This window comes from Peromyscus californicus, unplaced genomic scaffold (assembly GCF_007827085.1).
Source record: "Peromyscus californicus insignis strain IS unplaced genomic scaffold, ASM782708v3 Scaffold_14__1_contigs__length_90479793_seg_2, whole genome shotgun sequence".
Lineage (NCBI taxonomy): Eukaryota > Metazoa > Chordata > Mammalia > Rodentia > Cricetidae > Peromyscus > Peromyscus californicus.
The window spans coordinates 25417508-25429205 of NW_026294436.1; the positions used below are offsets into that span (position 1 = coordinate 25417508).

Below are 11698 nucleotides of genomic sequence, written 5' to 3' on the forward strand. Positions count from 1 at the left end.
TGGAGCATAATCCTACAGACTCAATGTATAGTCTAGATACGACAGTGAGGACCCCAAGCACAGAGTCTTATCACGAGAGCTGGCTATGAAGCGTGGCGCCTCCTGGTAGAGCAGGAGCAGGCTCTTTTGGCCATGGATTAACTAACATCTTCCATCCTGCCATAAACAATCAACAAAACCAGGTGTCACCTAGCAGCTTTTATATCTACAATAATAATCAAGCACGTGTAAATCTAAATGTTTTGTTTGCCGCCATAATTCCAAACTGGACGAATGTTAACTAACTAGGGCACATACTACATGACTACAATTTTATAATAATCCACAATAATCCAAACGACTGGACAGCAAGACAGTTACTCACTTATCTTCCTTTCTCATATTTACTGCAACGTCCTCTCCCTTTTGATGGTCTCTTTTTCCCTTCCTACCTTACACCAATGGTTCTATTTCTGGGCCCATACTTCCCAAATGCCACTGCTGACTGGGAGTTTCCTTCTCCCTTCTGTTATGGCCCTTTCCTTAAATGTCAGCAGTTCAGTTCACTTTCGGCTACTCACCAACCAGCTCTTAAGTTTCTCTGGGAATGGAAGAATAAAGAAGAAAAGGGGAAAACATAAGAAACAAAGGCAATGTCATTACAGAAGCATCTGAAAGAGACTGGGAGGCTCCAGAGGTCACATGGTCTGTCCCTGGCAAATAGGGCTTCAGAAAAGCTCGCCCTGATTGGAAACTGACTTTAGCGGCAAACTCTGCAGCCAGCTGGCTGTCTTTTGAATGTTCTCAAAATACATATGCAAAACACCCTGCAACATTTTTAAGACAGAAAATGTGGAACTTCTGACCTCCTGAGCATGGTCACCGACCTCATGAAGAGTTCTAGAATGCGGCCTGTGCAGAAGTGCTGGCACTCCATACTGTACTCAGTACTGCATTGTTTAGCTCAGCCTCTCCATGCATACCTGAGTCCGTTCCCACTCTACCAATGCTCTCCCCAAAGTCAGACATGGAACTGAGCTCCATGGCCATTCAGTGAGCTTGTATTGTCAAACCCTGCATTTAACATTTGGAAAGATACAAAAATGAACCTGGACTTCTGACAGAGCATCAGGGAAAGGGGATGGAGAAAGAGTCATAAACAAAAATGGAGCCACAGTGCTCGTAAAGTAAGTATATGTTTAAAACAGAAATCACTGGTAGCAGCTTTCAAATGACCAAATAGGAGTTCGTAGACAAAGAATCGTTTGTATGCAAAGTCTCATGTCTACAGACAGGGAAGGAAGTCTGAAGGAACTCAGTCACATGTTATCAGAGCACCAAGTGGAAATAAAGCGGTCATGGAAAAAGCAGGGAAGGAGGGAGCTACTCATCCTAACGTTCTTGAACGGTTTCCAGTCCGGCCAGACACTCAAGACGGAAAACCCATGTGTACTGAGGTGGGTAAGTGCAGGTGGGTCTCGGGCCTTGGGAGCTAGAGGCAAAAGCTCTAGATGGCCAAGCAAAGGAAGTTTGCTCTTATGCAAAAAAAGAAAAAGAAAAAAAAAAAAAAAAAGAACAAGGCAACCCGGGAGCAAGGGAAGAGGTAAGCTTTCACACTGAGCCACAACGCTGGAACAATGCCAAACACTGCAGAGCAACACACAGCCTAAGCAGCAGCAGCGCACTAGCAAGGGGCTGGGAGGCAGCGAAAGCTGACATGTTTGCTGTTCCCTTTCACCTACTCTCAAGTGGAACGCTTCTCTGCCTTGCTCAGTTGTTATGTAGAAAACATTTATCTTCCTTATTCAGTAATTACAGTGAGTCTCTAACAGTGATTTCAAAACACGTATCCATATTTTGAGCTGAGATGTTGTTTACATATGCCAGGAGAGCCTGGTTGCTAGAAGAAAGCTACGCCCAGAATTGCCCACCTCTGCTGGAAAGGAAATGATATCTACAATAGTAAAGAACTCTCTCTGTGTGTCTCTCTCTGTCTCTGTCTCTGTGTCTCTCTCTCTCTCTACACACACACACACACACACACACACACACACACACACACACACACACGTAGAGTAAAACAAAAGAAAAAAACGCTGTAACAGAGCAGTCTCTAGGGGTAGCCTGAGGGACCCCTGCTTGAGAGTCACCTGCATGATGTATTGACAACCCAAGTTTCCAACACAGAAACCCTTCCAATACCAAAGCTCATGATCATCAAATCAGAATTGCTTACACAGGCACTCTGAGGTCCGAAGCTTCAGAAAACAACTTTGAAAAGCCATACACACTTTTCAGTGTATTAATTATTTTAGATGAGTGAATGGATAAAGACTGTTTAAAGGAATCACGAAATCCTCTAGTGTTGATATGGTCCATTTCTACTTGACAAGAAGAACTGTTACCACACAGGGAGCACATACAGTGAATCAACCCAACTCAGTTTCTAAGAGCAAATCATTACAAAACAGGTAAAGGAAACTGAGGCGCCATTTGAAGTCTGCATCACAGAAGAAGAGAAGACATTGGAAGGTGAAAATATCAGTGGCTATATTAAACTTTCAATATACTAAATAGCCATGCTTGATGTTTACTAATAAAGGTATCTGATCTGTGTAGGAATGACGGACAACCTGTGACTACATGGGAACACTAACTTTTCCTGTCTTACCTACTGCTGTAAGGAAGGACTCCTCCCTAGGACAACCCTCTATCCTGGCCATTTCTTCTCCTTTAAACCTATTTCAAAGCAGAGATGGAACACCTAGCCCGGACGTTTCTCTTTTCTCGCTGCCACAGAAATACTTCCCAAGGTCACACTAGAGCATTCAGGTATCTGCTGACTGAATAAAGTGCTCCAGGTTTTAACGTGGGTGCTGAAAGAGGGAAAGTGTTACCTGTCTATCGGCAAGTCTTGAACTGAGCAAACCAGTGCCACCAACAAAACACCATGCATTTGGTAATTCAAGACAACCGAAAAGCACACTGTGCACATGGTCAGAAGCCCGTGAAACTTACACAGGCTTCGTCACTATTAGAAAACAAAGAGCATACAAAAGCGTAAGTTGTCTATCAGAGGACCTGGGATCCAGTGAGACACAGATGAGCGAGCCTGCCTCTCTGGGTTTCAGTTGATTCCCACATTCAATGAGAGGTCTCATCCAGACTTTGTCAGCTTCCTACTACTTCTGAAAATACATGATTTAGTAAGTTGGGCATCTGCAGTCCCCTCGGGGGAACTACAAGATAATAATGGGAAATGGAAGCTTGGCTCCAGAACATTCATTTCACTGTTTCAGTAGAATACTATTCCTATTATAAATGTATAAAACAATGCCCGTCTTTATCTCTAAGATACAGCCCTTCCACAAGCTGAAAAATCTGCCATTATGGACAAAACCATCAGAAATTTTAAAATCCATATACAGCAAAGAATCTAATGAAGAGTATAGATAAAGATATTGTCACTAAATTTTAAGTGCAAGAATTAGAGGTACAGTGTGTTACAGGGTTAGGTTCTCTGAAGAGACCCTAAAAGGACAAAGGACAAAGCTATAAAAGTGAAGTCTAAGTCACAGTGGAGACCCCAGGATGTTGCAAGTGCCAGGAACATAACAATGTCTACAGAGGAAAGCTGCAGGCACCATGAAGATTCAACCCCAGATAAATCACAAGTATTACAAATGGCAGAGCCAGACAAGAAGGTCTACCTAAGCCCCTGAGTGCTGAGAAGCTGCCACCAAGGGCCCCGGGTGCTGGATAAGGAGCTATAGAATTTGTTGCTTGTTCGCTAGGCTTCCCTTGGAGGCTTTCCTTCTGTGCCCCATCCCTCCTCTTTTGGATGACGTTTTCTTTGTGCTACTGTATATATATGACTCAGATTTTTTTTCATTTTACAGAAGCTCATGGTTAAAACGCAGGGCTTTTAAATAATGTTGAACCTGTTAAGACTAAGTCAGACTGAATATATTTTGAGTTGTGAGTGAGCCACGCACCTATGGGCATCAGTGCAGAACGTTACAGCTGGAATGTGAAACGTTCGCCACGGGCTGGTATGTTTGAACCCTTCTTCTCCACCTGGTGTTGCTGCTTTGGGAGGCTGTAGATCCTTGTGACACTGAGTCTAGCTAGCAGAGATATATCACTTGGGGAGGAAGAGTAATGAGAGGTAGAGCCTGGCCCTGCTCCTGGCCACTCATCTGTTTCCTGCACCACCAAGCTATGGACAAATTGTATCACACACTCCTGCCACCGTGGTCAAGTCTCTCCCATCACCATGACTCCTCTCACATAAGGGGCTGTACTCCCTGCAGCTGTGCGCCATAATAAACCTCTCAAGTTAAAACAAACAAAAAAAAAAAATGACTGGAGATAAAGATAGAGCTATTAAGATGTCCTTGTATGGCAAGACGCAGATATAGACATATAGTGACATTACCTCCTCACAGAGGCAGTTTAGAGCGACATATTTATTAACCAGATAAAGAAAAAGTCTGCCACCAATACTGGAAAGTTAAAAAAGAAAAAAGAGACACAGCACACACTTTCCATAGCCTTCAAAGAGAAACTTGACCTCCAACTCCCATCCTTCAGAACTGGCACGGAATCAATCCAGGTTGTTCTATGCTGCCGGCTAGTAGTCTGTTAGAGCAGCCCTAAGAAATTCAGATGACTATGGCGTCCCAGGGCTCAGCGATGCCACGTCTGTGATTGGCAATGGCTAGGGTATAGTTCTGGGGGCCCCAGAGCAGCAACTTCCTCCTTACTGCAGCTCCACTAATAAAAAATCATTACAATGCCATCTCAAATGTGCAAAGCATTAAATTATAAATATGGAAATCACAGGGCAAAGGGAAAGAAGGAATTCAAGCAGAGAAAGCTGTAAGTGCTGAGCAGGGAGGCACCCTCCTCAGGCGAGGCCAGGCCAGCGCAGAGTGGATGACAGAACCTGTCATCAGAAGTATCTCTCCACCGTCTCCCTCCCCTGAAAGTTCCGTGGATAAAGAAATGGGTGAAATGAAACCACCCCTCACCGACTACTCTGCACTTCCAAAGATGTTTTCATTTCCTATTCAAAGCAAGCTGATGTGAGGTGGAAAAAACCACAGTCTGAACAAACTAAAATTGCTCAACAAGGCTGACAGGAAGGGAAACAAACCCAGGGCACTGTGCCTGGACCCTTCACATCATGGTAAACACAGCAAAAGAGAATACAAGCCCGCAGGAGGGTCAGATAAAGACATTACCTGTAGCTGAAGGCAACCGGCCACAAGCTCCGAAATGTCCCACTTTCCACCCGGCCTCCCTGAGGGCTTACAGAGTCAAAATTCTCATACAGCTGAGATCCACGGCTGACTAGGATGAAGAAGTTCTACTGTGTGATTTGCAAGGTGTTTCATTTTCCACTGCATTCCACTGCTTCTCGGGAGCTGCACCCCAGTCAGCCTAAAACTCATTCTTTGAGCAGAAGGAGGCCCGGCTTCTCCCTGTGGCCACACGCTCCTTGACAACAGGCCCTTTGCAGCCATTTATTGGTTTCCTTTTTTGCTACAAAGACTAAGTCCACTTTTCTTTCCTTTTTTGAGGGGCAGGGGGCATTGTTTTGTTCTATTTTCTGTTGTGGTAGATGTAGTCGTTGTTTGAGACATTATGTAGTCCAAGCTGCTCTAGAACTCCCAGTACTCTCTGACTCAGCTTACCCTGTCTAGGACTACAGGCATGTGACATTCGTTCTCAATTTTCCCACTTTCCTTTAAAAAGGAAAGGGGGGAAAGGGGCTTACTAAGTCACATATGCCCAAAATTCCCTCTAATGGTAATAGTCATACCAGCAGGCTAAAATAAGAACTCATTGATGAAACACATCAAAATTCACCAGTTAGAAAGTAGGGAGAAGTGACTGGCATTGGATCCTACCTTAGTTTGCTAAGGAGGAAGCAGGAAATAGTCCACACTCACAAACTCGTTCTGCATCACAGGATGGGTCTGGGGTTCCCCAGACGCAAAGGCTGTCTAAACCTAACTGTAGAGACAGCCCCCCTCATCCCCTCTCCGGGCTTCTCTTTCTGAGTATTTGCCCCCTGCATCTCTGTCTCTTCTTACAGATTATTTTCTCTATCAAATCTTTTCGGCATCTGTTCTAGTCTAGTAAACACTTTTACCCTGGCGCCCTTATCCTTCACGGCAGGACACTAACCTAAGTGGCTCGTATGTTTACGAATGCCGGCAAGCAGAATTTGGGAATGCACGGTGACCATTATTCTACGGAATTCATTAGAATTCTTACACAGGTTAAAAGAATAAAAAACGTTTACAGAGCACTGCTGTCAGAAACTCAGTGGCCTAGAATTCACGCGTAGGCCTTTGATGTTATCTTCTATATAAATAAAGTTTTATTGGAGCACCGCTATAACCACATATATGGGTATTGTCTGTGGCTATAAAGGCAGGAGCTCCAGCAGACAATACAGCCCACAAAGCCAAAAATACTTATTATCAGACTGTTTAGAGTTTGTGAATCCCTATCTGTACAAAGGCAGTTGGAGTTTAAAGTAGCCCTTAACTACTGTCCACACAAGAGCTGTGGCAATGCACAAAAAGGACTATTTTCACTAAATCATAGAAAACACGAATCTGTAAATTTTTACAGACCAGTACATTTTTCTCTTTTGTACACTGTCTGCATAATACGGTGGACAGCTATTAACTCCAGTACAGCTCATCCTATTAGGGTATCATATAATGTATGATAAAGTGGTTTTTAAATAAAGGTTAAAAAAAAAATCATTTATCCTGCTCAAAAAAGGAAAGACTGTTCCTAAGGCTCTGTCCTCATTCCCACCCCTCATCAAAAAAGCACAAACTATAAGCTGTTTTCTTTAGAAGGAAAAAATATTTTGAGAAATACCATAGGGATAATCAAACTATTGATTGACAAATGACAAAACAGTAGTCTAGATGTTTTACAGCTCATAAGTTGTGTAAGTTTAAAAATTCTAAACCAAGAATAGTTAACTCATGCCTATAATCTCAGCCCTTGAGAAGCTGAGGCAGGAGCATGCCCTGAGTTTGAAGCCATGCTGGGCTGGATCCACAGTAAGTTCCAGGCCAGCAAAGGCTACAAAGTGAGACCCTATGTCAAGGGAAAAACAAATTAAATTGTCAACTTCCATTAAATTACACAAATACATATGCTTGGTTATACTTATATAATCTAACGTTATTTCACCTGTAAATCTCCACAAATAAAAAAACTGCAAGAGGATGAATTAAGCGAAACAAGTTCAAAAGTATAAAGAAATGCTTCTTGGAAAATGTTGCTATATTTGTAGAAGTGCAGATAGATCAATTCAGTGTACATAGTAACCACCCATGTCATTCACACATCTGCAGAACTACAGTAAGTCTGCCGCTACATTGCCTAGATTATGAAGTAAAATATCTGCCCACACACTACTCACATATTTGAAAAGACGCTTAGGTGAAACTGGGAACAGCTACCCTGCACATTCTTACAGTAACAAAATCTATTTTAAAAAATCACTGAATTTCTTTTTTTTGTAAATGCTAACTACTTAAGTTTGTAGTAAGCCAGGGCTGAAAGACTTCAACTGCAATACCCAGAAGGCCGGAAGTGGGAGAAGAGTCCTGGCAGTACTTAACTTTACAGAGTGTAACTGCTCCGCACTTCAGCTAATTTGAAACTGCCATGCTGGGTTTTAATTTAGTAAGGAAGGGCATGCCAGCCATGCGGCCTCTGCTCCCCTCCTCCACTCGTGTGCGGCCATCAGACTAGGGGCGTTTTCCTTGTTTTACCACTGGAGAGAAATCTCCTAAGTGTCCAGCCAAGAGAGCATGTTTGTGGGAAAGGGGTGACGTGAGACAGGTATTGTCCAGCTAAATACACTTGAGGAGTAGTTCAGATTACAAAATAGGTCTGTTTGTCTGAAAATGCAGTCTTGACTTTTTAAAATCAAGATCGTCTTAGCCGTAGGAAGATTGCCAAACTGCCATGAAAGTGTCGACCGAGTTTTCTTCTGGCAGTTCTTGGTTTTCAGTTTCAGATGACCCCAGGGTAAAGCCCCAGTCAGTCACCGACTATATTTAATTTGCTGACCAGGTTCGTTTCTTATCTACTGTGGTTTCGGTGGAAGCGGTGACTGCAAGCTGAGCCCGAATCTTGAAAGTTAACAAAGGGCGCCAAGGAAACCAGAGCCCCCTCCCTCTATTTTTATGCACTGATTTCACAAGACTGAGCCTCAGCCCTTCTTTCCACAGGCCCACATCCTCAGAGAAACTTGGCCTCTCTCTCCCAGGCCAGGGCAGCGGTAGGAAGTACCCGCCCTCCTGAGCTAGGGCCGGGTGTCCTCGCCGCCCATTGGCTGCGGTGGCTGTCAGTGCCCTGAAGGGCGGGGTCTCCCACCTTAGAGCGGAATCTGAGGACTGCATGGTCACCGGGTCCCCGATTCCACTCCACCCCAGAGTCCCTTCTCCTCTTTCTCCACAGGCCCTCCTCTCATCTCCTACCCCCATCCACTTTACTGCCCCGCTAAGAAGTAAAGTTTTTTTTCTTTCAAACGTCCACCCCCACCCCCACCCCCGCCAAAGCAGAGGATGCAACGGTTTGGGAAGTAAAAACGAATTGTGGACCGGATCTCTCGGAGTGTAGCAGAGAGCTAGGAAGATAAAATAACTGCTTAGGTGGTATGCCGGCTGAATCAAGTGCACTGGCCGTCACCAAATACAGCAGCCATGAAGACCAGCCAGAAATGCTACCATGCACTGCAAGGCTTAACTGTATTTTTTTTTTTTTATTCACCGTTTTCGGAGTTTGTCCGGTTGTCCCAAACATATTATAAATTTTTTGAGAGTGGGTACTAAGCCGCTCTTGGATCACATCAACATCCCATCGTCCAGAAGAGAACCGACTCATCATACACATATTCTGAATATTCTGTAAAACAACCTATCAAAGCGCACGGTCGTGAACGGCTGTAGGGTAACGTGACTACTGGGACCTGCAGATTCCTTGGAGGGGAAACTAAAGAGTAGTCCTAACAATACAAATTACGGGCCTCTGACTGTTTTTAGTTACAACCTTTAAGATTAGTAATCTCAAAGAGAAAAAAGTTATCCCATCTCTATACTGTTTTATCTGTCTTCAGTTCCATCACCAGAATTGTAAAGGTCATAATCATATCTTGCTCTAAAGTAAATATATTCTTAGTATTTAGCGAGGGCAAAGACTTCGGCTTTGGGAGTACAATATGTGAATCCATAAAAGCATCTACTGTGGGTCTTGCAAGGCCTCCAGCACCAGGCGGAGGCAGCTGGCATTGCTCAGCATCCTCCTCCACTGCCCTCTAACTTCACCTAGACCCACTTTGTGACTCGGCTCATACTCTGCGGCATCCCAGCCGGGGATCGGTCTCGAACGCTTCCCGACCCTGCCACCCGGCCACCCCGACTCCCAGGTCGCTGAACTTCACTTTTTCTAAACTGGGCTGCAGCCGACTCGGTTGAGCCAATCCGCGAGCGGTAAATAGCCACGGTGGCCAATGAGCTCGGCCCGGAGGCGGGTCTTCGCTGGAGTTCCTCCCGTCGGAGCACGGAGACCTGTTGCCGCCGCCACCAGCTCAGCGGAGCGTCCCGGGGGTCGCGGCTCCTGGGAGCCGATCTCCCGCCGCCAGCGGCCTGCACCGCCCTCCGCCAGCTGCAGGCGGCCCGGCCCGACCTCGGAGGCACGCGAGCCCGAGGCTCCACGCGGCCCGCCCGCTCCCAGCACCGGCCCCACCCGGACGGGCCGTGCAGACTCACCGGGACGCTGGGGCAGCTCGGTCCACGCGGGCTGCAGGGCTGCGGGCTGCGGGACCCCGGGCCGATCGCCTCTGCCCGCGCCGCTGCAGGCGCCGGCTCCCACCCCGCTCGGCCAGCGCTTACCAGTGCGAGCCTAGCGGCCGCCCATCCTCCCGGCTCCGCTCCTCCTCCCGCGGCCGCGGCTGTCAGGAGGGTAAACATCCCGGCATCCCCGAGGAGAGGGCGGGCCGCCGCAGGCCCCTCCCCGCGCCCGCACCCTGCTCCGGAGCCCACGCAGCTGCTTTCCAGAGAACTGGGGTGTGCCTCGCTTATGGCGGTCGGCCCCTGCCTCCAGATCACCGTGTTTTGATCCTAGTCTCTTTGACCAAGTGGTTTAAGGAGCCTCTACCCCGTGTCAGTGCAGGGAGTTTTCCCAGAGTCTGCCTAAAGCCAACCTTGACTTTTAACGTCCCAGCACCGGGAATGCCTTTCAGGACGCTTCCGAAAGTTGAACGACCTGGTACGAGATACAGGATCTTTGAGATATGAACATACTTATAAAGTGGAATTACAGAAATATTACATTACATAAATATACTTTGCACGCCACATGTTTGCAATATGGGTCTGCCTCTCCATGTAAGGAGCTGCTAGAAAAGCATTGATTTAATTCCTACTGTTTCACTAACCAGACTTGAACTACTGGGGCAGCCAGCTAGGAGGCAGTATAGAGTACGTGATGCCTGGGTTCTGGTCTCCGTTGAGTGGCCCAGTCTTTTAACTTCAAGTTGTCAAAGTCTTTTGTCTTAAGAACAGCCTTAATGTCTCTCCTGAGAAATGAGATACAGCGGCGTTTTTGAGCGCAGAGCCTTGTCATTCGGTATCTCTAGGTCTTTCTCTGGTTTCATTCCCCTGCCGAAGAAAGTAGAGCCCAAAAACGGGATTAGCTCAAATATGTTTAAACGATGGAATAAGGATCTACAAAGTTTAGGCCAGCGAGGTGGCTCAGGAGTTAAAGGCGCTTGTTACCAAGCCTGATGAGCTGATGTTGATGCCCAGGACCCACATGATGGGAGAGAACTGACTCCCACAAGTTGTTTTCTGACATCCACACGGCAATGTGGCACACGTACTGCGAGTGTGTGTGTGTGTGTGTGTGTGTGTGTGTGTGTGTGTGTGTGTGTGGTATAATTAGAAAAAAAATTGTAAACTTTAATTTTAGAAAGAAAATTAAGATTCCAAGAGGAGACCTGGTGCAAGCGGCTTAAACTGCACATATGTGGAGTTCTAAGATGAGGGTTCAGTGACGCACCTGCATGCAAGAGCCCTGGTTTCATAAAACGTCAACGTGCAAGTCCAGAATACCCAATGTCTTTTATATCTGATGGCAAGTCATAGAGAAACAAAACTGGCGCGTGGGCGTGAGTGCCACTTTAAATATGCTTATGTGGAAAAGCCGCTGGGCGATGGAGCAGAGGCTGTAGGAGCAAGGAAAGCAGTCATGTGGCTGTCGGGAGATAGAATGGTTTACACAGAAAATGCAAAGTTACCCTCCTGTGTGGAAGTGGGTTTGCCGTGTTGGAGAAACAGCCAGGAAGTCAATGCATGCAGAATCCAGTGAGCAAGGGACAGCTGTAGCTGGAGTTTTTCTGCCTGGCCTACAGTCAGGACAAATCTCTCTCACCCGCCAGTCCCAAGCCGCTCAAACCCGATCAAGTAAACACAGAGACTTATATTGGTTACAAACTGTATGGCCGTGGCAGGCTTCTTGCTAACTGTTCTTACAGCTTAAATTAATCCATTTTTATTAATCTATATCTTGTCACGTGGCTTGTGGCTTACCGGTACTTTACATCTTTCTTGTCCTGATGGCGGCTGGCAGTGTCTCCCCTTTAGCTTTCTGTTCTCTCAATTTTTTTCTCTGT

The 11698-nt window shown here is 46.0% G+C and overlaps 1 protein-coding gene across 2 annotated transcripts in view; it reads right to left on the minus strand.

Moving 5' to 3' along the window:
- The window catches only part of Nek7 (NIMA related kinase 7), a 136435-nt gene extending 126425 nt beyond the window's left edge, over nucleotides 1–10010 (minus strand). The window contains exon 1 of one of the 2 annotated variants that reach the window (XM_052737091.1): nucleotides 9918–10010. The gene's annotated coding sequence lies outside the window, so the exon portion shown is untranslated. Of the gene's footprint in view, nucleotides 1–9794 lie in introns of both variants that reach the window. The other variant, XM_052737090.1, reaches the window with a different exon arrangement.
- Nucleotides 10011–11698: the final 1688 nt, after the last annotated feature.